The 22,372-nt window shown below is 48.0% G+C and overlaps 1 protein-coding gene across 1 annotated transcript in view; it reads left to right on the forward strand.

The window, feature by feature from the left end:
• Positions 1-22,372, forward strand: part of LOC100680566 (protein BEAN1-like) — a 92,554-nt gene that overhangs the window by 13,756 nt on the left and 56,426 nt on the right. The window contains exon 2 of the mRNA XM_029049781.2: positions 13,772-13,864. The gene's annotated coding sequence lies outside the window, so the exon portion shown is untranslated. The remainder of the gene's footprint in view (positions 1-13,771; positions 13,865-22,372) is intronic.

A 22,372-nucleotide genomic window follows, 5' to 3' on the forward strand; every position in this document is an offset into this window, starting at 1 on the left:
TGAATCCCCAATTTACAGATGAGGAAACTGAGGCCCAGAGAAATGTAGTGATTTGCCCAAGGTCATACAGCAGGCAAATGATGGAGCATGAGCAGTATTGGCAGAAATTGTCAGACAGGTTTCTGCCATTTCAAATTAAACCTCTCTTGCCACAACTCTGCCCATCTGCTGTAACTCTACTCAGTAACATTATTCTACCTCCCTCGTTGACTCCCATGGCAACAACGCACACTAAGTATTCCAGGTCAATCAATCAATGGTATTTATTGAGCACTCACTACATGCAGGGTACTATTCTAAGCTCTTAGGAGAGTGCAATACAAGAGAATTAGCAGAGACGTTTCCTGCCCACAGTGAGCTAACAGTTTAGGTCTCGCACTCCTTCTCACAGCCCTTCAAGTCCCTGTCTCCTCCCTCTCCAACTGTTGCTTCCCAAAGCCCCCATGTCCCTGCCTCCCCCTTCTCTTGCCCCTGACCACCCGAACTAAGCTGTTGCTACAATACAGACCACCAAATGGGAACTTTCCCAGAGATCAAGCTGCCTTTTCCCCTGTCCCCAGCCTACTTTCTCCTTTTTCCCAACTGTGCCTCCAGAGGAGGTCTCCCACCTACTATCAAAATCTAACCCTTACCTGTCCCCCAGGCCCCATCCGCTCCCACCTTTTGAAATCCTCTGTGCCCACGCTTCTTCCCTCCCTGATGACTCACTCTCTGATGGCTCTTTCCCCTCGGCTCCGTGCGAAGCAGCATGGCCTAGTGGAAAGAGCCCAGGCCTGGGAGTCAGAGGACCTGAGTTCTAATCCTGGCTCTGCCAAGTGCTTCCTGGGTACCCTTGGGCAAGTCACTTAACTTTTCTGTGCCTCAGTTTCCTCAACTAAAATGGGGATTAAATCCAGGGAATGTGTCTGTTTACTGTTATACTCTCCCAAGTGCTTTGCACACAGTAAGAGCTCAATAAATATGAATGAATGAATGAAATACCTGTTCTCCCTCCTACTTAGATTTTGAGCCCCATGCAGAATAGGGACTGTGTCTGACCTAATTAATTCGTAGCTACCCCAGCGCTTGGAAGAGTTTGACACATAGTAAGCAGTTAACAAATACCATTTTTAAAAAATGCTTACACCTCCCCTCTCCTAAAAAAAGCCTCTGAATCCCACTTCTCCCTTCAGCCATCACCTCACCTCTCTGCTCTCATTTCTGTCTATACTCCTTGAACAGATGTATACATCCTTGGCTTCCACTGGAGGGTGGCCTAGTGGATAAAGCCTGGGTGTGGGAGTCAAAAGGACCTGGGTTCTAATCCCATCTCCACCATTTGTCTGCTGTGTGACCTCGATCAAGTCACTTGACTAGCAGCGTGGCTTAATGGAAAGAACACCGGCTTGGGAATCAGAGGTCCTGGGTTCTAATCCCAGCTCTGCCACTTGTGAGCTGTGTGACTTTGGGCCAGTCACTTAACTTCTCTGTGCCTCAGTTATCTCATCTGTAAAATAGGTATTAAGATTGTGAGCCCCACGTGGGACAACCTGATTACCTTGCATCTACCCCAGAGCTTAGAACAGTGCTTGGCACATAGTAAGTGCTTAACAAATACCATCATTATTATTATTCTCTATGCCTTAGTTGCCTCATCTGTAAAATGGGAATTAAGACTGTGAGACTGGGGGACATAATAATGACGGTATTTGTTAAGTGTTTACAGTGTGCCAGGCCCTGTACTAAGCACTGTGGTGGATATGAGTAAATTTGGTTGGACACAGTCCCTGCCCCACATGGGCTCACAGTTTCAATCCCCATTTTAAAGATGAGGTAACTGAGGCCCAGGAAGGTGAAGTGACTTGCCCAACGTCACACAGCAGATAAGTGGCAGAGCCGTGATTAGACTGTGTCCAACCTGATTAACTAGTATCTATCCCAGTGCTTAGAATAGTAAGTGCTTAACAACTATTATAATCATTCATTTTTATTATTATTATTCCCCAAGATCTCCAGTGACCTCTCGATCAAGACTAATAGGCTCTACTCTGCCCTAAATCCTCCTTGACAGCTTGGCCTCTATTGACACTGCTGACCACTCCCATCTGGAAATACTATCCAATTTAGGTTTTACTCATTCATTCATTCAATCAATCATATTTATTGAGAGCTTACTGTGTGCAGAGCATTGTACTAAGCTCTTGGGAGAGTTCAATACAACAATAAACAGACACATTCCCTGCCCACATTATCCTATTTCTCAATCAATTAGGCAGTGTGACTTTGGGCAAGTCACTTAATGTCTCTCAGGTTCCTCAACTGTAAAATGGGGAGTAAAACCTAGTCCCTCCTACTTAGACTGTGAGCCCCATGTGGGACAAGGACTTTGTCCAACCTAATAAACTTGTATCTACCCCAGCACTTAGAACAGTGCTTGACACATAGTAAGCCCATGTCTCAATACCACTGTAATACCATTTTTTTAAAAGGAGCTTACAAGTCTAGAGGACTGGCACATAGTAAGCACTTAGCAAATATCATGATTATTGATCATTATTTTAGAGCTCCTGCCCCCCTCAAATCCACCAGGACCATGTCCCTCCCCATCTTCATAGCCCTTCTGAAAACACACCTCCTCCAGGAAACCTTCCCTGATTCCATCCCAGCAGCCCTGTTCACATCATCCCAACAGCCACCTACCTGTAGCAGTTGTGAATCTATGGATTTATGAACTCCACTCATTTATTCACCTTCATTTGTATATACTCTGGCTATTACCAGTTCCAGCTATGTTTTTTGTCCTGCTCCCATGGCATGTATACTATACAGTGGAGCCAAATTTTCCTTCTGAGTGGGTGGGATGGGGACAGAGATTTTAAGGGTGGAGGGAGGACAGGAAGGGGTCAACCTTCAAAGAATTCATAAGCCCCAAAGCCACCATTTTAGGCCTTTTCAGTCAGATACCAGGGTTGAGCAAGTCTGGGAGTCCGGCTGAGCTGTATCCAACCCAGTGCTTAATACAGTGCCTGGTCCATAGTCTGCGCTTAATAAATACCACCATTATTAATCCCAGTTCTGCCATTTGTCTGCTGTGTGAACTTGGGCAAATCATTTCACTTCTCTGAACCTTAGTTCCCTCATCTGCAAATTGGGGTTTCAATCCTAGTCTCCCTCCTACTTAGACTGTGAACCTCATCGGGACCTAATCTACTCCAGCACTTAATACCGTGCTTGGCAATAAATGTTATTATTATCATTGCTATTATTCAGCATTCTGCACAGAGTAGGTACCCAGTACAGTTCTCTGCACACAGTGGACATCGAGTAAGTGCCCAGTATAGCGTTTCACATACTGAGAACATGAAGGAACTGCACTGCACCCCGACACCCAGACAAACCCAATTTTCACATGGCTACCATAAGGAAATGCATAAACATAGAATTTGGACAAAAAGGGTCCCTTGACAGGCCAACACAAGAAAGAAGTGAGGTGAAATCGTTTGTGCTTGAGTCCATTAGGTACCCAATCCAAAAACCTGAACAGCATGGGTTGGGGGTAAAGGGGGTGGGCTAAAATGGACATTCGGTGAGAAGGCTAAATGTAGGCAGAACAATGCAGACTGATAAGTAGGACCGAAGGTGAAAATTCAGAGGCAGAAGGCAGGCATACAAATGCAGCCACAGAACAAAAACATGACTTTTTATTTGTAAAAACAGGTTTGCAGGAAGAAAGTTTCTATTGTAGGGACTAGCACAAACTCTGACTGTTTCTTGAATTGCTCACATTTCTCAGGCATAAAAATGATTTCCTGCAGTCCTCCTGAGTACTAACTTCCCTGGGTGTGAATTGTTCATGTTATTTGTGAGCCATTTGAAACATATTACCAAGAAATTTTCATTCAATTATAATAGTGTACTTTCTTTAGGTTATTGCTAGGCACAAGTATTAATAGGTGGATTACCCCTGAGACAGTAAGCATCCAGGGTTACTGAATCTTCAGCTCTCCTTTTGCTTGGTGTCCAGTGTATCTTGTGGTTCGGAAAACATACTTAATTCTTTTTCAGTGACAGAAAGAAGCTGATCCAGCTTCTGTGGAATTTTGCCAAACCCAAAGATTTTTAAGCAAGTCAGCGTCCTGGGCATGGAGACAAAACTCTTGACAGATGATTCTTTCTTATTGCCCCTTGAAAGAGTTAACCTCAAAGGCAGGGATCTGTTCTCTAAAATGTAAAATTGGACTACTTGTGGAAGAATGTGTTTGTGCCCAAGGTCTGAGGCATTTTTTAATTAATGGCTAATTTATAATAGAGGAACTGGGGAGAGGCAGAATAATAATATTTGTGGTATTTATGAAGTGCTTACTATGTACCGAGTACTGAACTAAACATGGGGGTTGATGCAAGAAAATCAGATCAAACACAGTCTCTGTTCCATGTGGGGCTCTCACAGTCTAAAGGGAGGGAGGCCAAGTGGGTTCACCATGGGGGTGTGATTTGCATAAAAGGCGTTTTAGGAATTTTTCTGGGCGTCCCATCAGTTCTACCATTCCTGAACTGAAGGGGTTGAACTACAGCCCAACGTGGCTCCACCTGCCCTACGGTAGACTTCCGCCAGTCATACGACACAATCTACCACCAGCCTGGCAGTCGCTGCTGCCGTCCCAACTCGTGTCCCTGGTAGCGACAGCAGCAGCGGCGGGGTCGTAGCAGGGCGCACACTCCCTAGTCCGTTCCCCATCCTGTCCCCCCAGCCTCTGCCATGGGGGCCAGCTCTGGAGGAAGGTCCCACCTCCCTCTTCCCCAGGGCCACCCCCTGCCCCCAAGGTTTGGCCACTTTGTAATTTAAATTATGCAGGCAGTTTATCCTTCATGGGATCATCTTGAAGGATTCCACATGATTAAGTTTCTCAGAGCAAAATGCATCAATCCGTCATATAACCGGCCAAGTATTTCATTGCCATTTTACAGATGAAGAAACTTGTGCATGGAGAAGTTAAGTGACTTGCCCAAGGGCACACGGCACACAAGGGGCAGAGCCGGGATTAGAACCCAGGTCCTCTGACTCCCAGGCCTGGGCTCTTTCCACTAGGCCACACGATTTGACCGCAGAACAGTGAAGGAAACCCAGAAGTTTTGAGTCTCTCTTTGATGTGTTTTTGAAGACATCCTATCTCAGTGAAAGAGGAATGAAGAGCTTGACTCATTTATTTCTAGGCAGGGCTTTCTAAAAGTAATATTATTTTCCTGGGTACTTTACACAGGTCAAGAGCCTCTCCTCATTAGACATTTTTCAAATTCAGTCTTGTGAAATGAATGAGGATTGTAGGCAGAGACAAGAATAGTGCCACATTCTGCTTGGCACTGCCAAGTTAAAACCTGACTCGTTTTTGTGGTCATCTGCCCAGACCCCTCAGGGTCCGAGGGTGACTCCTCTCATGGAGCCCCAGAGAGTGAAACCACATTATTGACTTACTGTATCCTGTTGCTGTGTATCCATAGCTCCCGGCTCTCTCACTGCCCTTAGGCATGTCCCACTGGATTGATTTCTCCTCCCAAATATTCTGAAGGCTGATATCCTCGTTAGAATTACCCTGTTTGGGATGACTTGACATTTGCCAAAACCCCACAGAGAGGCCAGAACTATAAAGCCCCTCAAAAAAAAAAAATTGCCTACCCCTATTCTAGGAAAGGTAAGCAAACCCTCCGTAAACTAGTCTGGTCCCCCAGCACTGGAGATTTTGAGAACACCTCACTGTAGAATCCGCCTGTTAGCAGGGCCCTAGGGGAGACTTGAATGGCCCTCACTGGCAGAGGAGAAAGAGAGAGAGAGGTGTGTGTGTGTTTGTGTGCGTGTGTGTGTGTGTGTGTGTGTGTTGGGGAGGGGTCATAGTTGCGTGCATATGTGGGATGGTGGAGGTTCCTGTTCTTTGTCCCCACTTTTCTCTGCCCTCCTCTTTTCTTTCTTTGTCTTTCTGTCTCCCTCCGTCTCTCCCATTTTCTTTGTGCAACCCCCTGCCTCTGACCATCTCTGCTTCTCTGCCATGTGGGCCCCACCTCCCGAGACCCTGTCCCCCTGTTCCACTTATAGCTTGCACAAATCTGGTTATCATACATAAAGTGAACTTTTTTTTCATCACAGAGCCTCTTGATAGCTAAGAGTACAAGCTCTCAACCCTGTTGTCAGAAAATCCAATTAGAGAGTGAGTCAGAGAGGAGAGATGGAAGCTCCTTAGAGAACAAGAGTCCACTGGCCACACACAAGTCAGGGAAGGAGACCGAGAGAGGGAATGGAAGCATAGGGCTCTGCTCAGAGAGTCCGAGACCCGCGAGGGCGAGGACAAGTGGGGAAGTAAAATAGGCTTGGGGTCCATCCCTCCAATTGCCCCAGGCATATCCTGCTGGTGACCGAGTAGCCCCGCTCAAGGCCTCTCCTGTCCCACTCCACACGCCACTGCTTGAATTGTTTATTAAAACCTGTTCTTCTGTGGCCGTGGGGATTGGCCCTAGAAAGGTGCTGGGAGAGGGCAGATTCTCACCTGGTCGCTAGCTGGGGACGGTCACCACTTCTATTTCTTCCTCCACTGAAGGCCAAGTCACCTTGGCGATCGTGGGTTGCAGGGGAGAAAGGGGCCATGGGCTTGCTTCCAGGCTGCTGCCCTGTGGAACAGAAAAACACCGAGCCACTAGATAACCCTTGAGTTAGATAAGACAAACAGTGGAAGGTACATTTGGGAAGGCTTATTTGGTGGCAGCGGGGCTCTATTTTTATAACTTTCTTCCAGACTGCGGGCTTACCTCCTGTAAAACAGCGAGAAAGGCAATGTTTTCTGGTTCCATTTGCCCAGGGAATCAGGGCACTTCTGGCCCCAACAACTGAGTGTTTGTACCAAATCCCACAATCTTTGGGTGTGCGAGGGGTGGGGGTGGGGAGTCAGTCAGGCTCTTCTAGCTTCCAATTCCACTTCCCCTGCCCCTCCACCTTTCAGTGGAAGTGTGTGAGAGTTATCCTATTGCTAGGATGGATACACAGAATGTTGGGGGGTGGAGGGGGGTGGGGGTGGGGGTGGCGGCGAGGGGCCGGGGAGTATGTGTTACTTTAGTGCTCAGAGAAAATGCCACAGATGGTGAAATTCACCCTTAGGAGCGTGTGTGCCTGAAAAGACCAATGCAGGACCCATAATCCTGGCTACACTGTGCGCTTGCGTGCCCACACAGACTGACCTTTACTGTGTCGTGTCGTGAGGAGCAGTGGGGCCTAGTAGGGAGAGCCCGGGCCTGGGAGTAGGAGGACCTGGGTCCTAATCCCAGCACTGCCACGTGTCTGCTGTGTGACCTTGGGCAAGTCACTTAACTTCTCTGTGCTTCATTTACCTCATCTGTAAAATGGGGATTCAATACCTGCTCTTCCTCCTTAGACTGTGAGCCCTGTGTGGTACAGGGACTGTGTCTGACCTGATTATCTCATATTCACTCCAGCACTTAGAAGAGTGCTTGACATGTAGTAGGCACTTAGAAAATACCACAAGTATTATTATTTACTGTTCACAGCACCCTGTACTGTTTTCACTTTTGTCTCCTTGCCACAGGATTCGTATGATCCTTATGAAGCATCTGCCCAAAAAGAGCTGTCCCTTTCCTAATTGCAGTGCAACAGTTTGGTCTATACTGGTCTCTGCTGGTCCAGGGCAACCAAGTCAGTTGCACTTGGATTTGCGCCCTTTATTCACCCCTCCCTCAGACTCACAGCACTTATGTACCTATCCATGATTTATTCATTTACATTAATGTTCATCTCCCCCTTTAGACTGTAGGCTCGTTGTGGGCAGGAAACATGTCCACCGACTCTTTTATATTGTACTCTCCCAAGTGCTTTGTACAGTGCTCTGCACATGGTAAACAGTCAATAAATATGCTTGACCGACTGAGTCCCACTTTTCAGCTGGGGTTACTGGGACAAAGAAAGAAACTTGGTCAACTGTGAGATAGGTGCCAATTTGCAGCACCCAGACACCTCTTCCATTATAAATTAGACATCAAATATTTGGGGTGAGCAGCAATCGACAACTTAGGACAACAAGGTAAGTGATTCTCTAGCCCAAATAACTGTCCAGCCCTGCATTTGAGGATTAAGACAACTAGAGGATTGATAAAAATGCAAGTTTATACAGGAATGACATGGTCTCCTCACTGAAACAAACAAATAGGGCTATTTAGTTCACTTCTATGTTTTAAAAAGACTTTTATGATTCCAAAGCATTGGCATATTGATATTATTGTATTTTGTCCTCACATACCCCTGTGAGGAGGGGAAAGAGCAGGCATTTTACAGAGGAGGAAACTGAGGCCCAGAGAGGTGAAGTGACTTCCCAAGGTCACACAGCAGGCCAGGGGCAGAGCTAGGAAAAAAAAAGCGATAGGTGAAAAAGGGTGCCTCACCCACTCTTTGCTGGAAAAACAAAGGGATGCCCTTTCACCTTCTTCCTTCTTGCCTTGCCTCATGTCTGTGTCTTGAAATCTGTGTCTGCACTCCTGGACCCAGAGGGGGGTTATTTAGTTCCATCCCAGGTGACAGAGCCAGCCAGCCCCCCCGCCTCACCAGAATCCCCATGGTTGAGGCAACCTGAAAGAGCCAGGTAAGCCGTTCTTTCTAAACTCTGCAAAACAGAAATCTGAGATCTCAAGGTTCGTTCTGACTGGAGTCTGCTGTTCTTTTTTGTGCCGCTACCCTGACTAACATGTTCATTTCAAAGCAAAGATCCCAATTTCCTCATTTTACAACCATATCAACTTGCTTATCTGTTATCCCGACATCTGGGAAATATTCATCTCTTCTCTTTCTGCAGGCAGGGAGCTCGGTGGGGTACAGATCCTTGGTGGCGGGAGGGAGATGGGCATACGTGCGTGAGACTTGGATCCCTGCCGTCCATCATGACAGCACCCAAGCCCTACCCCGTCCCTGGAGCGGAGGGCATGGAGCAGGGCAGAGAGAGAGGGTGAAGCCAAGAGAGCAGCCGCTCTCCATTTTAGACCGAGCTTTAGGATTTATCGGGTTCATTGACACTGTCCTCTCCTGGTTCTCCTTCTATCTCTCTGGATGCTCATTCTCAGTCTCTTTCACAGGCTCCTCCTCTGTCTCCCACCCCATAACTGTGGGAGTCCCTCAAGGTTCAGGTCAGAGTCCCCTTCTCTTCTCCATCTATACCCACTCTCTTGGAGAACTCATTCGCTCACACGGCTTCAACTACCAACTCTATGAGGATGATTCCCATATCTACATCTCTCCCTCTCTGCAATCTCACATTTCTTCCTGCCTTCAAGACATCTCTACTTGGATGGCCTGCCATCACCTCAAACTTAACATGTCTAAAACAGAACTCCTTACCTTCCCAGCCAAACCCTATCCTGCCCATGACTTTCCCATCACTGAAGACAGCATCACCATCCTTCCCATCTCACAAGCCAGTAACCTTGTCATTATCCTTGACTCCTCTTTCTCACTCAAACCACATATTCAATCCATCACTAAATCCTGTTGGTTCAAACTTCCCAACATTGCTAAAATCCATCCTTTCCTCTCCACAATAATCCAAACACTTATCCTATCCCACGTTGATTACTGAATCAGTCTCCTTGCTGACCTCCCTGCTTCCTGTCATTCCCCACTCTAGACCATACTTGGCACAGGGGATGGAGCACGGCCCTGGGAGTCAGAAGATCATGAGTTCTAATCCTGACTCTGCCACTTGTCTGCTGTGTGACTCTGGGCAAGTCACTTCACTTCTTCATGCCTCAGTTACCTCATCTATAAAATGAGGATTGAGACTGTGAGCCCCATGCAGTGTCCAACTCGATTTGCTTGTACCCAATTCAGAGCTTAGTAGAGTGCCTGGAACAAAATAAGCGCTTAGCAAATACCATCATCATTATTATTACTTCACTCTGCTTCCTGGATCATTTTGGGGCAGGGATTGTCTCTATCCATTGCTGGATTGTACATTCCAAGCGCTTTATACAATGCTCTGCATATAGTAAGCGCTCAATAAATAGTATTGAATAAATGAATGAATTAATTTTTCTATAAAAATGTTGAGTCCATGTTTCCCCACTCCCTAAGAACCTCCAGTGGTTGCTCATCCACCTCCTCATCAAACTGAAATGCCTCACCATCGGCTTTAAAGCACTGCATCATCTTTCCCCCTCCTAACTCACCTAAACTGCTCTCCCACTACGACTCAGCCTGCACACTTCGCTCCTCTAATGCCAACCTACTCCCTGTACCTCGATCTCTATCTCGCCGCCAACCTCTAGCCTACATCCTGCCTCCGGCCTGGAATGCCCTCCCTCTTCATATCCAACAGACCGTCGCTCTCCCCACCTTCAGACCTTCTTGAAGCCACATCTCCTCCAAGAAGCCTTCCCTAACTAAGCCTCCATTTCCTCTTTTCCCATTCTCTGCTGCGTCGCCCAGCCCCACGGCACTTATGTACTTATCTGTAATTTATTTATATTAATGTCTGTCGCCCCCTCTAGACTATAAGTTCGTTGTCGTCAGGAAATGTGTCTGTTATATTGTTGTGTTGTACTCTCCCAAGCGCTTAATATAGTGCCCTGCACACAGTAAGCATTCAATAAATGATTGATTGATTGACTGATTGGGGACCAGGAGGGAGAGAGATGAGACAGAGGCACCTGGTAGGTGACGGATATCTTAGTACATTCCCGAGTGCATAGGAGAGCCTTAACTACCTACAGCACTGGCTTCAGTCAATAGCGGAGCAAGCCACTGCCTCAGGGCACTGCATGGCAGGGGTCAGCCGTGCCGGACCTCCCAAAGATGGCTTCCGCATGACCCTTTTCAAAAATGGCCACCACACAGCTCCTCTCAAAGCTGGCTGCATCACTGCCCTTCTCAAAGTTGGCAGTGGGACAAAGTGACCTGTTAGCTAGGTGAAGTTGGGCTCTCAGAGCTAGTAGAGGGACGGCCCCGGGGGTGGCGTGGCCAACAGCAGAGTAGCACACACTTCTGCAAAACATGGCATATGATGTCATCACGTTCGGTCATGAGCACAACGGGGCTTGGTGGTGCCACGCTGGAAGTGAGGGGCGTCCAGATGTCTGAACCAGGTGCTGGGTATCTAGTATGTGCACCGGAAATGTTAGCAGTGAGTGAGTGAGTGAAGGCAACAGCATTTCCTGATATCAATCGATCAATCAATGGTACTTATTGAGCGCTTAACTGTGTGCAGAGTACTGGAGAGTCCAGTATAAGAGTTGGTAGATGTTCCTTGCCCACAAGGAGCTTACAGTCTAGAAGGGGAGACAAACACACACACACACCACTCAAAATGTGTTTTCAAAGATATTTCACCCTTAGGCTAAATGGATAGAATGCTCCCGTTTGCTTCTGAAGTTAGTTGACCCGTTGGATATAACCCTCTAAAATGGATAGAATTCACATTTCTTCTTGGCAACATGACACAGGGGAAGACCCAAGTTAAATCCATCCTGGGAAATTCCTAAGATTCCTGAGATTCCCTGGCTCTGGAATAGGCTGGGCTTGCCATCTTCCTACAGCATTGGGGCAGGAGAGAAAGAAGCAGCACGGCCCAGTGGAAAGAGCAGGGGCCTGGGAGTAAGAGGACCAGGGTTCTAATCCTGGCTCCACCACTTGCCTGCTGCGTGACCTTGGGCAGGTCACTTCACTTCTCTGGGCTTCAGTTCCCTCATCTGTAAACTGGGAATTCAATGTCTGTTCTCCCTCCTACTTAGACTGTGAGCCTCATGTGGGACAAGCAGAGTGAGGATGTGGAAGGCAAAAAATGTAATTTGGTTACTGATTCAGAGTTGGGTCACTTATACAAGATCAACCAAGCTGTCTCTGTGTCCGCCTCAGTGGCCTCTGGGCCATTCTCAGTTGCCCTAGAATTGGTGGTGCGGGGAGGGGGGCGGGTGGGGAATTGAATTGAAGTTCAGTACCTTCCCCCGCATCGTAGCCTAGTGATGAACATTGTATATCAACAGCTTGATTGAACTTGTATAAGTGACCCAACTCTGAATCAATAACCAAATTGCATTTTCTGCCTTCTACATCCTTGCTCTGCTTGGACACATGCTAAGAGGAGTTGTTTCTGCACATTAGGAACTTAATTAGTGATCCATCATGCTGACTGGGGTCCGTGTACCACCCTGCCATAAGCCCACGGGAAGACAAAGGCGTGGGTTTGAGGAGCTGCCGAGGACACCAGGTTTATTGGGAAAGATTTGCGGGAGAGGATCCAAATCCTTACTTTTCCTCTCTCCACAATGGTTGGGGGGAGTAGGAGAGAATTGTTCTTCTGCCCCTGCCTGTCAGCGGGGCTTCATCTCCATCAGACTGAGGGGGCAGAGTGTGAAGCTGGGGCAGGGGGTGGGGGCAGGGACAGGACTCTAGAGTTGGAAGGTAGGAAGGGCTAAGGCCACTCACCTCTGATTTTTGCTCCAAGTTGGTGACCGTTAGACTTTTACATTGCTTTGTTTCCATGGTATTCATCAAGTGCTTACATTATGTCAGGCATTGTACTAAGCGCTAGAGTAGAAGCAAGCTAATCAGGTCGGACACAGTCCATTTCCCACATGAGGCTCACAGCTTCAATCCCCATTTTATAGATGAGGTACCTGAGGCACAGAGAAGTTAATGACTTGCCCAAGGTCACACAGCAGACAAGTGGCAGAACGGAGATTAGAATCCAGGTCTTGTCTGACTTCCAGGCCCGGGCTCTTTCCACTAGGCCACGCTGCTTCTCCATTTTCCTTTCCCGTGAACGTTTTTCCCTTAGCCTAGCGGCTCACTGACAGCACAGACAATTATTCCCCAGGGTTCTCCTGAGCCCTGAATAGAGTGGGCTCACAATCACTACTGTATCCCAGTCCAGAGTAGACTTAATCAGGGGCTCACCGAAGGCCTCTAGAAAGCTCGAATGGGTGCCCTAAGTCAAATTTTGCCCTCTCTCCAGAGTTGGCCAACAGCGCTAAGTGAGCACCCATTGTGTATCGACAGCTCGTTTGATCTCGTATAAGTGACCTGCTTCTGAATCAACAACAAAATTGCACTTTGTGTTTCATACATCCTCTCTCTGCTCACACGCTGAGAGGAACTCTTTCCAACCTCTAAGTAGAATTACAAAATCTGAGGGTTGTTGATGTAGCAGCAGATAGAGACCCACTATCACCAGCAATCACCCACTTGGCACAGTTTTACCACCCAGAGTTTCATTCCCCATGAGACTGAAAGCTCCTTTAGGGCAGGGACCATATCTGGTCCACCTTCGGTAAATCCCCACTGTACCCAGTACAGGGCACAGCCCATCACGGGGGCTCAGCATTCCAGAGACCAGGACTGAGCCCGCTGGATTAAAAGATCAATGGTCACCAACTTCAAACAACAACAACAACAAAAAATCAGAAATGAGCCCTTCTAGCTTCCAACCCTTTTGAGCTTTGCTGTAGTGAGGGGGGGCGGAGGAGAAAGGGGAGAGAGGGGGTTGAGGTCCTCAGTCCTTGGGGATGAAAGGCCTGGGGAATACCTGGCCTGGATTCCTGCCGACTGTGATGTCAGTTGCGGGAGTTGGGGAGGGGCGGGGAAGGGCACGGTCGGGAAGCTTTAACTTGGTTCGCTCTTCCCGGCAGCCTTCCTTCAACCTAAATTTATTTCTTATGGTCTTTCAGTTCAGAGCGCATGCAAACTGGCCCAGATCCCCTGGAGGGCATTTCGCTTTCTGGTGATCAATGCACACTCTGTTTCTCTTTCCACCAGACGCCTTGTAAGGAAGAGGACCTGTAAGGTGACAACAGACCCCGCCTGCCATCATTCCAAGGAAACCTGCGGCCAGCAAACTGACATACGCAAGTGAGTGACCTCCCAGCTGCCCTTTTCCTCATCACAAAGACCAGTGTCTCTGGCTTCCCACACCGCTCTTGGTCCCTGCCTGGCCCCACAGCGCTTATGTCCATAGCCATAATTCATTAATGTCTGTCTCCCCCTCTAGACTGTAAGCTCCTCGTGGGCAGGGAATGTGCACATACAGTGTACTCTCCCAAGCTCTCATTATGGTACTCTGCACCCTGTAAGCACTCAATCAGTATAATTGATTGACTGATTGATTTACTTACCTGTTCCGGGTGCCTGATCTGGGTCTTGGCTCCGGTTGTCTTCGTCCGTTACAGTTGCTTTGGGTTGGAGAATGTTGGGAGCAACAATCGTCCCTGCCTCTCCCTGTACAACAGCTCCCAGAATTATACACGTCAAATTGGAATTTCATATCCATAATTTATTCTATCCATAACTTAGTCGGATCTGCAATTTATTTATATTAATGTCTGTCTCCCCCTCAAGACTGTGAGCTCGTTCATTCATTCAATAGCATTTATCGAGCGCTTACTATGTGCAGAGCACTGTACTAAGCGCTTGGAATGTACAATTCGGCAACAGATAGAGACAATCCCTGCCCATTGACGGGCTTACAGTCTAATCGGGAGAGACGGACAGACAAAAACAATAGCAATAAATACAATCAAGGGGATGTACATCTCATTAACAAAATAATTAGGGTAATAAAAATATATACAAATGAGCAGACGAGCACAGTGCTGAGGGGAGGGGGAGGGAGAGGGGGAGGAGCAGAGGGAAAAGGGAGCTTGGCTGAGGGGAGGTGAAGGGGGGGGGCAGAGAGGCAGCAGAGGGAGCAGAGGGAAAAGGGAAAGCTCAGTCTGGGAAGCTCGTTGTGGGGAGGGAATGTGCCTACCAGCTCTGTTGTATTGTGCTCTCCCAACCGTTCGGCACAGTACTCTGCTCGCAGTAAGTGCTCGATACATCCGATTGATAAGGGTCATCCTGGATCGGTGACTGTGATGGGGCTCCACTGTAGGAATGAGGACAGAGTCAAGTCAAAAGAAAGAAGAGTCTTTTCAAAGACAGACGAAGCCCTAGCTAAGGCTTCTTCCTGGTAGCCATGAATGGTGTGCCAAGGAGAGGAGAGCGTCAGGAGGAGCAACAGGGGTGGAGCAGAAATAGTATAGATATGTCAGGGGGAAATAACCGAAGTCATCATTGAATGTACAGGCAGATAGATAAATAAGGAAACATATATAAATAAGTGGGAAGCAGTGTAGCCTCATGGAAAGAGCCCAGGCCTGGGAGTCAGAGGTTGTCAGGCCTGGGTTGTCTGCTGTGTGACCTTCTCTGGGCCTCAGTTTCCTCAGCTGTAAAATGGGGATTAAATCCTATTTCCCCCTATTTATTCATTCAATCATAATTATTGAGCGCTTACTGTGTGCAGAGCACTGTTTAGATGGTGAGCCTCATGCGAGACAGGGATTGTGTCCAGCCTGATTATCTCCTACCTAGCCCAGCGCTTAGTTCAATGCTCAACACATAGTAAGTGCTTAATAAACAGCATTTTTTTAAAGTGTGGTGGACAGGAATAAAAGGCATAAATGATGCCTCTGTGCTGTTGGAAATTAATCAGGGAAGGTTTGTTGAAGGAGGTGGGCTTTTAGGAGGGCTTTGAAGAGGAGGAGAGCAGTGGTCTGGCAGATTTGTGGGAGGGGACTTAATGAGCGAAAAATGGGGAAGGGAGGCCCAGCCGGTGAGGATTCTGGACGAATGGACGCAAGCTGCAGTGAGGTCCTATGGAGGCAGCATGTGGGGTCTCCAGTTTCCCCAGGTGCGGACGGGCCAGAGTGAGGGCTGGGAGGGGTGGCAGCAAGAGATCGCTGAGGGCCAAACCGATCTAGGCAGATCTCACTTTTGCTCAGGACCCCAGAATCAGCTGCTGAGCTCATTTGGAAGCGATTATGGTTGCCCTGGGAATGAGGCAAATCTCTCTCCAAGTAAATAATTATAATAATTGTGGTACTTGTTATGGACTTACTCTGGGCCAGGTATTGTACTTAGTGCTGGGACAGATACCAGAAAATCAGATGAGGCAGAGTCCCTGTCCCACATGGGGCTCACAGTCTAAGGGGGAAGGAAGAAGCAGAATCTTATCCCTACTTTACAGATAAGGACACTGGAGCCTAGAGAAGTTAAGTGACTTGCTCAGAGCCACACAACAGGCAGGTGGTGGAGGTGGGATTAGGACTCTTTAGAAAGGGAAACTGGTCAATAGCTTTTGTGAGAAAGAGGAACAAAAGTCTTTTGACAGGTAATGAATGACCAGGCTGGTCATCTATTCTCACAGCCTCTCTTTCCGGTTTTCACCCTTGACCCTGAACTAATAACAGGAGTTAACTGGTGGCAGGGAGCAAAGGAGGAGGAGGGCCATCCCATCTCTAATTGCTCACTAGGATGTTGGTTGTCTGAGTCCACGTTGTAACACGGAGGTAGGTGAGATCTCAAGTTAAATCATGGGTCAATCAATCGATCAATCAATCAGTGATATTCAGGGTTAGCTTAATGGGTGCAGAGAACTGTACTATGAACTCGGGAGGGGACAACAGAGTGAGAAGATATGATCCCTGCCCTCAAGGTACTGACAGCCTAGTGGGAGAGGCAGACATTAAAATAATATACAGAGAGAAGAAAAAGGAAGAAATGGTTAAATAGTAGGGAATGTGAGTTAATATGTGCAGGCACAATCAATCAATCAATCACATAGCTTAGTGGAAGGAGCACCTGCTTGGGAGTCACAAAATGTGGGTTCTAATCCCTGCTCCACCACTTGTCTGCTGTGTGACGTTGGGCAAGCCATTCAACTTCTCTGTGCCTCAGTTACCTCATGTGGAAAATGAGTATGAAGATTGTGAAACGTGGGACAACCTGCAGCTCAGTGACATGTGGCCCCTTAAAGCAGCAGCAAGGGATAGCCATGGGCCAGGCAGCAGGAGTAAAGTTGGGCGGGAAGTAGCTGTTCATAAAAAGTCAGCCACCCCCCAGGAAAGCAGCTCTGACTGGATTGGGGTTAGCCTGTGCTCAGCATTGGTGGACAGTGACCATACTGATGACCTCAGAAAAGGTGGCAGCATTGACCTTAAAGTACCCCACCCCCTGACTTGCCTTCGTGGATGGATGCACCTACCCAAACTCACAGAAAGTCAATCATTCATTCATTCATTCAATCGTATTTATTGGGCACTTACTGTGTGCAGAGCACTGTATTAAGCGCTTGAAAAGCACAATTCAGCAATAAAGAGAGATAATCCCTGCCCAAACCAAGTTTATAGTCTAGAAGGGGGGAGACAGACAGCAAAACAAGTAAACAGGCATTGATATAAATAAATAGAATTATAAATATATACACATCAAAACAAGTAAACAGGCATCAATATAAATAGAATTACATATATATACATAGATACATAAGTGCTCTGGGGTGGGAAGAGGGGGGAAGACCAAAAGGGAGCGAGTCGAGGTGACACGGAAGGGAAGGGGAGCTGAGGAAAAGGAGAGCTTAGTCTGGGAAGGCCTCTTGAAGAAGGTGCGCTTTCAGTAGGGCTTTGAAGGGGGGAAGGGTGATTGTTTGGAAGATTTGAAGAGGGAGGGAGTTTCGGACTACAGGTAGGACGTGGGCCAGGGGTCGACGGTGGGACAGGCGAGAATGAAGCACAGTGAAAAGGTTAGCACCAGAGGAGTGGAGTGTGTGGGCCGGGATGTAGGAGAGAAGCGTGGTGAGGTAAGAAGGGGCATGGTGATGGAGACCTTTGAAGCCAAGAGTGAGGAGTTTTGGTTTGATACGGAGGTTGTTAGGCAACCACTAGAGATTATTCGGGGGGGCGGAGGGGGAGGGAGGGGAAGGGTGACATGCCCTGAACGTTTCTGTAGAAAGATAATCCAGGCAGCAGAATGAAGTATGGACTGGAGTGGACACAGTCCCTGTCCCACTTGGGGCTCACAATCTAAGTCAGAGGGAGATTCCCAAACAAAGCCAAGGTGTCAGAGATTCTGGGATCTAATCCCAGTTTGTTTTTTGTTTGTTTTTTAATGGTGTTTGTTAAGCACTTACTATGTGTCCAAACACTGTTCTAAACGCTGGGGTAGGTCTCTTGTTTTGTCTTATTCTGTCATTTCCAACCCATAGCTACACCACCGACACATCTCTCCCAGAACGCCCTGCTCTCTGACTGCAATCGGATGGTAGTGTATCCATAGTTTTCTTGGTAAAAATAAAGAAGTGGTTTACCATTGCCTCCTTCCACGCAGTAAACTCGAGTCTCCGCCCTCGGATCTCTCCCATGCTGTTGCTGCCCAGCACAGGTTAGTTTTGATTTGTAGCAGATTGCTTTCCACTTGCTAGCCACTGCCCAAGCAAGGAATGGAATGGGTGGGACTCTGCTTGACTCTCCCTCCCGTAGCCAAGACTGGTAGTGGACTGGAATCTCTCCAGGAGCGACCCTGAGAGGGGACTGGGGTAGGTAAGTACAAGTCAGTCAGGTGGGACATAGTCCCTGTCCCATATGGGGCTCACAGTCCAAGTAGTAGGGAGAGAAAGTATTGAGTCCCCATTTTACTGATGAGTTCCAGTTCTTGCCTGCTGTGTGAACTGGGGCAAGTCACTGAACTTCCCTTGGTGACTCAGTTTCCTCATCTGTTAAAAGGAGATTCAATACCTGATCTCCCTCCCACTTAGACTGCGAGTCCCGTGGTAGGATAGGGACCTGGTGTGACCTGCCTGATTAGCTGTGTCGTCCCCCCCCCCAGTGCTTAGGACAATGTATGGGACCTAGTAAGTGCTGAACAAATACTCCAATCATCATTATTATGATAGGTTTATTCAGAATGGCAAGGCCAGAGCAGACGACAGCTGAGTCCCCTAAGAGCTACTCCCAAGAGAAGCTACTTCTTTCTCTGTAATAGCAGGACCCATTCTTAATAGGCTCAATTCATAGTATTCCCTAACAAGCCAGGTAATGTCCGCAAGTGCACAGATGTGGACTCTCTTTCACCGACTTCACAAAATTCCTATTGGAGCATAAGAGTCCTTTCATGCTAATAGCTTTTAGATTGTGTTATTTTTCTGCTGTTGGATTTCTCTCCCACTGAGAGGCCAGACTGTTAACCATGGCATCCAACTGCAGAATGAACCTTTCTTTCTTTCTTTCTTTCTCTCTCTCTCTCTCTTTCTCTCTCTCTTTCTGGTCAGCACCACTGAGCCAAGTTCTCACCCGAATTTGGATTTGCTCACCCTTGTTCTAATTCATTCATTCATTCATTCATTCAATAGTATTTACTGAGTGCTTACTATGTGCAGAGCACTGTACCAAGTGCTTGGAATGTACAATTCAGCAATAGATAGAGATAATCCCTTCCCATTGATGGGCTTACAGTCTAATCGGGGGAGACAGACAGACAAAAACAATAGCAATAAATAGAATCAAGGGGATGTATATCTCATTAACAAAATAAATAGGGTCATAAAAATATATACAAATGAGCAGACGAGCACAGTGCTGAGGGGAGGGGAAGGGAGAGGGGGAGGAGCAGAGGGAAAAGGGGGCTTAGTTGAGGGGAGGTGAAGCGGGGGGGGCAGAGGGAGCAGAGGAAAAGGGGAAGCTCAGTCTGGGAAGGCCTCCTGCAGGAGGTGAGCTCTCAGTAGGGCTTTGAAGAGGGGAAGAGAGTTAGTTTGGCGGAGGTGAGGAGGGAGGGCATTCCAGGACAGTGGGAGGACGTGGGCCAGGGGTCGACGGCGGGATAGGTGAGAACGGGGGACGGTGAGGAGGTGGGCGGCAGAAGTGCAGAGCCTACGGGGTGGGCAGCAGAAAGAGAGAAGGGAGGAGAGGTAGGAGGGGGCAAGGTGATGGACAGCCTTGACGCCTAGAGTGAGAAGCTTTTGTTTCTTGTGGAGGTTGATGGGCAACCACTGGAGGTTTTTAAGAAGGGGAGTGAGGTGCCCAGAGCGTTTCTGCAGGAAGCAAATCAATCCAGCAGTGGTGGTGGTGGCTGCGGTGAGCTTCAAGAAGGAAGTATCCAATTTGTGGGGTTGCACTCCCCCTTAAAAACCACCCTATCTGCATGCTGATCAGATGCTGTTTGCACATGATAGATGACAACCTGGTAAACCAGAGCAGGGTGATAAATACTTCCTCGCCCACCTGATCCTGCCCCCAGCATGGCTGCCACCCTTACTATGCCATGCTCTTGCAGAATCTCTGCAGGAGGAAGAGAGGGGAGGGGGAGACAGAGAAGGACAGTGGGGAGGGAGAAAAGAAAGGCGGAAGGGAGAGGAGGGGATGTACTTCCTGAGGATACACTTGCTGTCCTAGGACCCCGCTTTCAAAGATCCCAGAGAATTCAATCTAACAAATCCTATGGAGTTAATATCCCTATTTTAGGGGTAGAAAAACTGAGGTGTACACAGTTCAGAGGAAAACAAGATGGAGCTGTGAAAACTTGGTGCAGGTCTCCCATTTTTCCTCTTCCAAGTGGCCCTCCTGTCAAACACAATGCGATGGCAGTGTGACATCAGGCTCCAAACCAACTAAAGGTCTACAGAGCTGTGGAACTTTCTCCACGGCTGTGAAACCTGGACCCTACTGTACTAAGCACTTGGGAGAACGCAGTATAATACAACTGGTAAACACGATTACTGTCCATAAGGAGCTTTCAGTCTAGAAGGGAAGTTCATTGTGGACAGAGAAAGTGTCTACCAATTCTGTTATATTGTACTTTCCCAAGGACTTAGAAGAGTGCTCTGCAGTAAGCACTCAATAAATATGATTGATTGATAGAATTGTAGTGGGTTTCGGCGGAAAAGTAGTTCGTGGCCAGGGAAAACTGTGAGCAAGGGGTCGGAGGCAGGTGAGACAAGAGGGAAGTACAGACGGGGGGTAAGCTTGGGAAAAGCAGAGAGCTATCTGGGAAGTAATAGGTGAAGAGAGCCGTTCTATTAGGTGGGGTGAGTTGGTGGAGAGCCGTGAAGCCAGCCGTCAGGATGTTCTGCCCAGTGTGGATGGAGATGGGCAGCCAGAGGATGTTTTTGCAGGAACAGAGAGAGGTGTGCTGAGTGACCTTTCAAGACAACAGACCAGGCTGCAGTGGAAGATGTGGTCTGAAGTGAGGAGAGGTATATTGACTTATGAAACAGACTACTTGTTTTGTTTTGTTGTCTGTCTCCCCCATTTAGACTGTGAGCCTGTTGTTGGGCAGGGATTGTCTCTATCTGTTGCCGAATTGTACATTCCAAGCACTTAGTACAGTGCTCTGCACATAGTAAGCACTCAGTAAATGCTATTGAATGAATGAATGTGTGGTAGGGAAGGCAAGTGAGGAAATTGTGGTCAGATAGAGGGATTTCAGAGTTGGTGAGGGTAGAGATTGTACAGTGACTAGAGATGATGAGATCAAGTATGTCCAAGTTGGTGAGTGGGTGAGGTTGGGTGGAGCAGGAAGTCAGTGGAGTTGAGGAATGAGAGGAAGCAGGCAGCAGGAACATCCACATGGCTCTTGAGGTCCCCAGGGATCAGGGATGGAGAAAGGGAGCAGGACTGTGAGAAAGGGATCAAAATGCTTCAGAAAGTTGGAGGTGAGGCCTGAAGGGTGGTAGATGATCATGACTAGTAATTGGAGACAATGGTGGAAGCAGAAGCGGCTTCAAAGGAAGGGAAAGAGAGGGCTGGGGGAGGTGGGATGGTGCGATGGTGTGAAAGCGGCATTAGGAAGTGCAAAGAAAGCCAACTCCTCCCCCTTTCCCAGTGAGTCGGGGGGGGGGGGGGAGGTAGATGGGGGAGAGATGGGCCCTCCCCGTGGAGAGAGCAGCAGGAGAGACAGTGTCATCTGAGAAGAGCCATGTTTCAGTGATGGTGAGGAGGAGCAGTGACTTGATGAGAAAAGGTCAAGGATGAAGGGGAGTTTTCCCATGATGGAGCAGGAGTTCCACAGGCCACACTTGGCTGAGGCTGGGAGGGGGGAATTGGGGGAGGGGTTGAGAATGAGGGGTAAGGAAGAGGTTGGATGGGAGTGAGCGGAAGGGGGCTGGTGCACGGGGATGGGGATGAGAGAAGGGAGGGCGAGTAGGTCAGGGAGGTGAGAGGTTAGTCAGAGAAGGCTTCTTGAAAAAATATGGTTTCAAGAGGGCTTTGACGATGGCGGGAGTGAAGGTCTGTCAGATATGAAGGATGAGGGAGGTAACGGCCGGTGGGAGGACATGAGCAAGGGATCAATGGCAATAGACACGAGATCAAGGAACAGTAAACAGGTTACTGTTTATTGAGTATCTACTGTGTGCAGAGCACTGTACTAAGAGCTAGGGAGAGTATAATAGAGTTGGTAGACGTGACTCCTGCCCTCGAGGAGTTTACAATCTAGTGGGGGAGACAGACACTCAAATAATTTACAGATAGGAAGTGGAAGGAGCAGTGGATATGTAGATAAGTTAGTGTTTAAGTAATAGAGAATGTAAGGTACGGACAGAAGGCTTCAGGT

This window comes from Ornithorhynchus anatinus, chromosome X1 (assembly GCF_004115215.2).
Source record: "Ornithorhynchus anatinus isolate Pmale09 chromosome X1, mOrnAna1.pri.v4, whole genome shotgun sequence".
Taxonomy (NCBI): Eukaryota; Metazoa; Chordata; class Mammalia; order Monotremata; family Ornithorhynchidae; genus Ornithorhynchus; species Ornithorhynchus anatinus.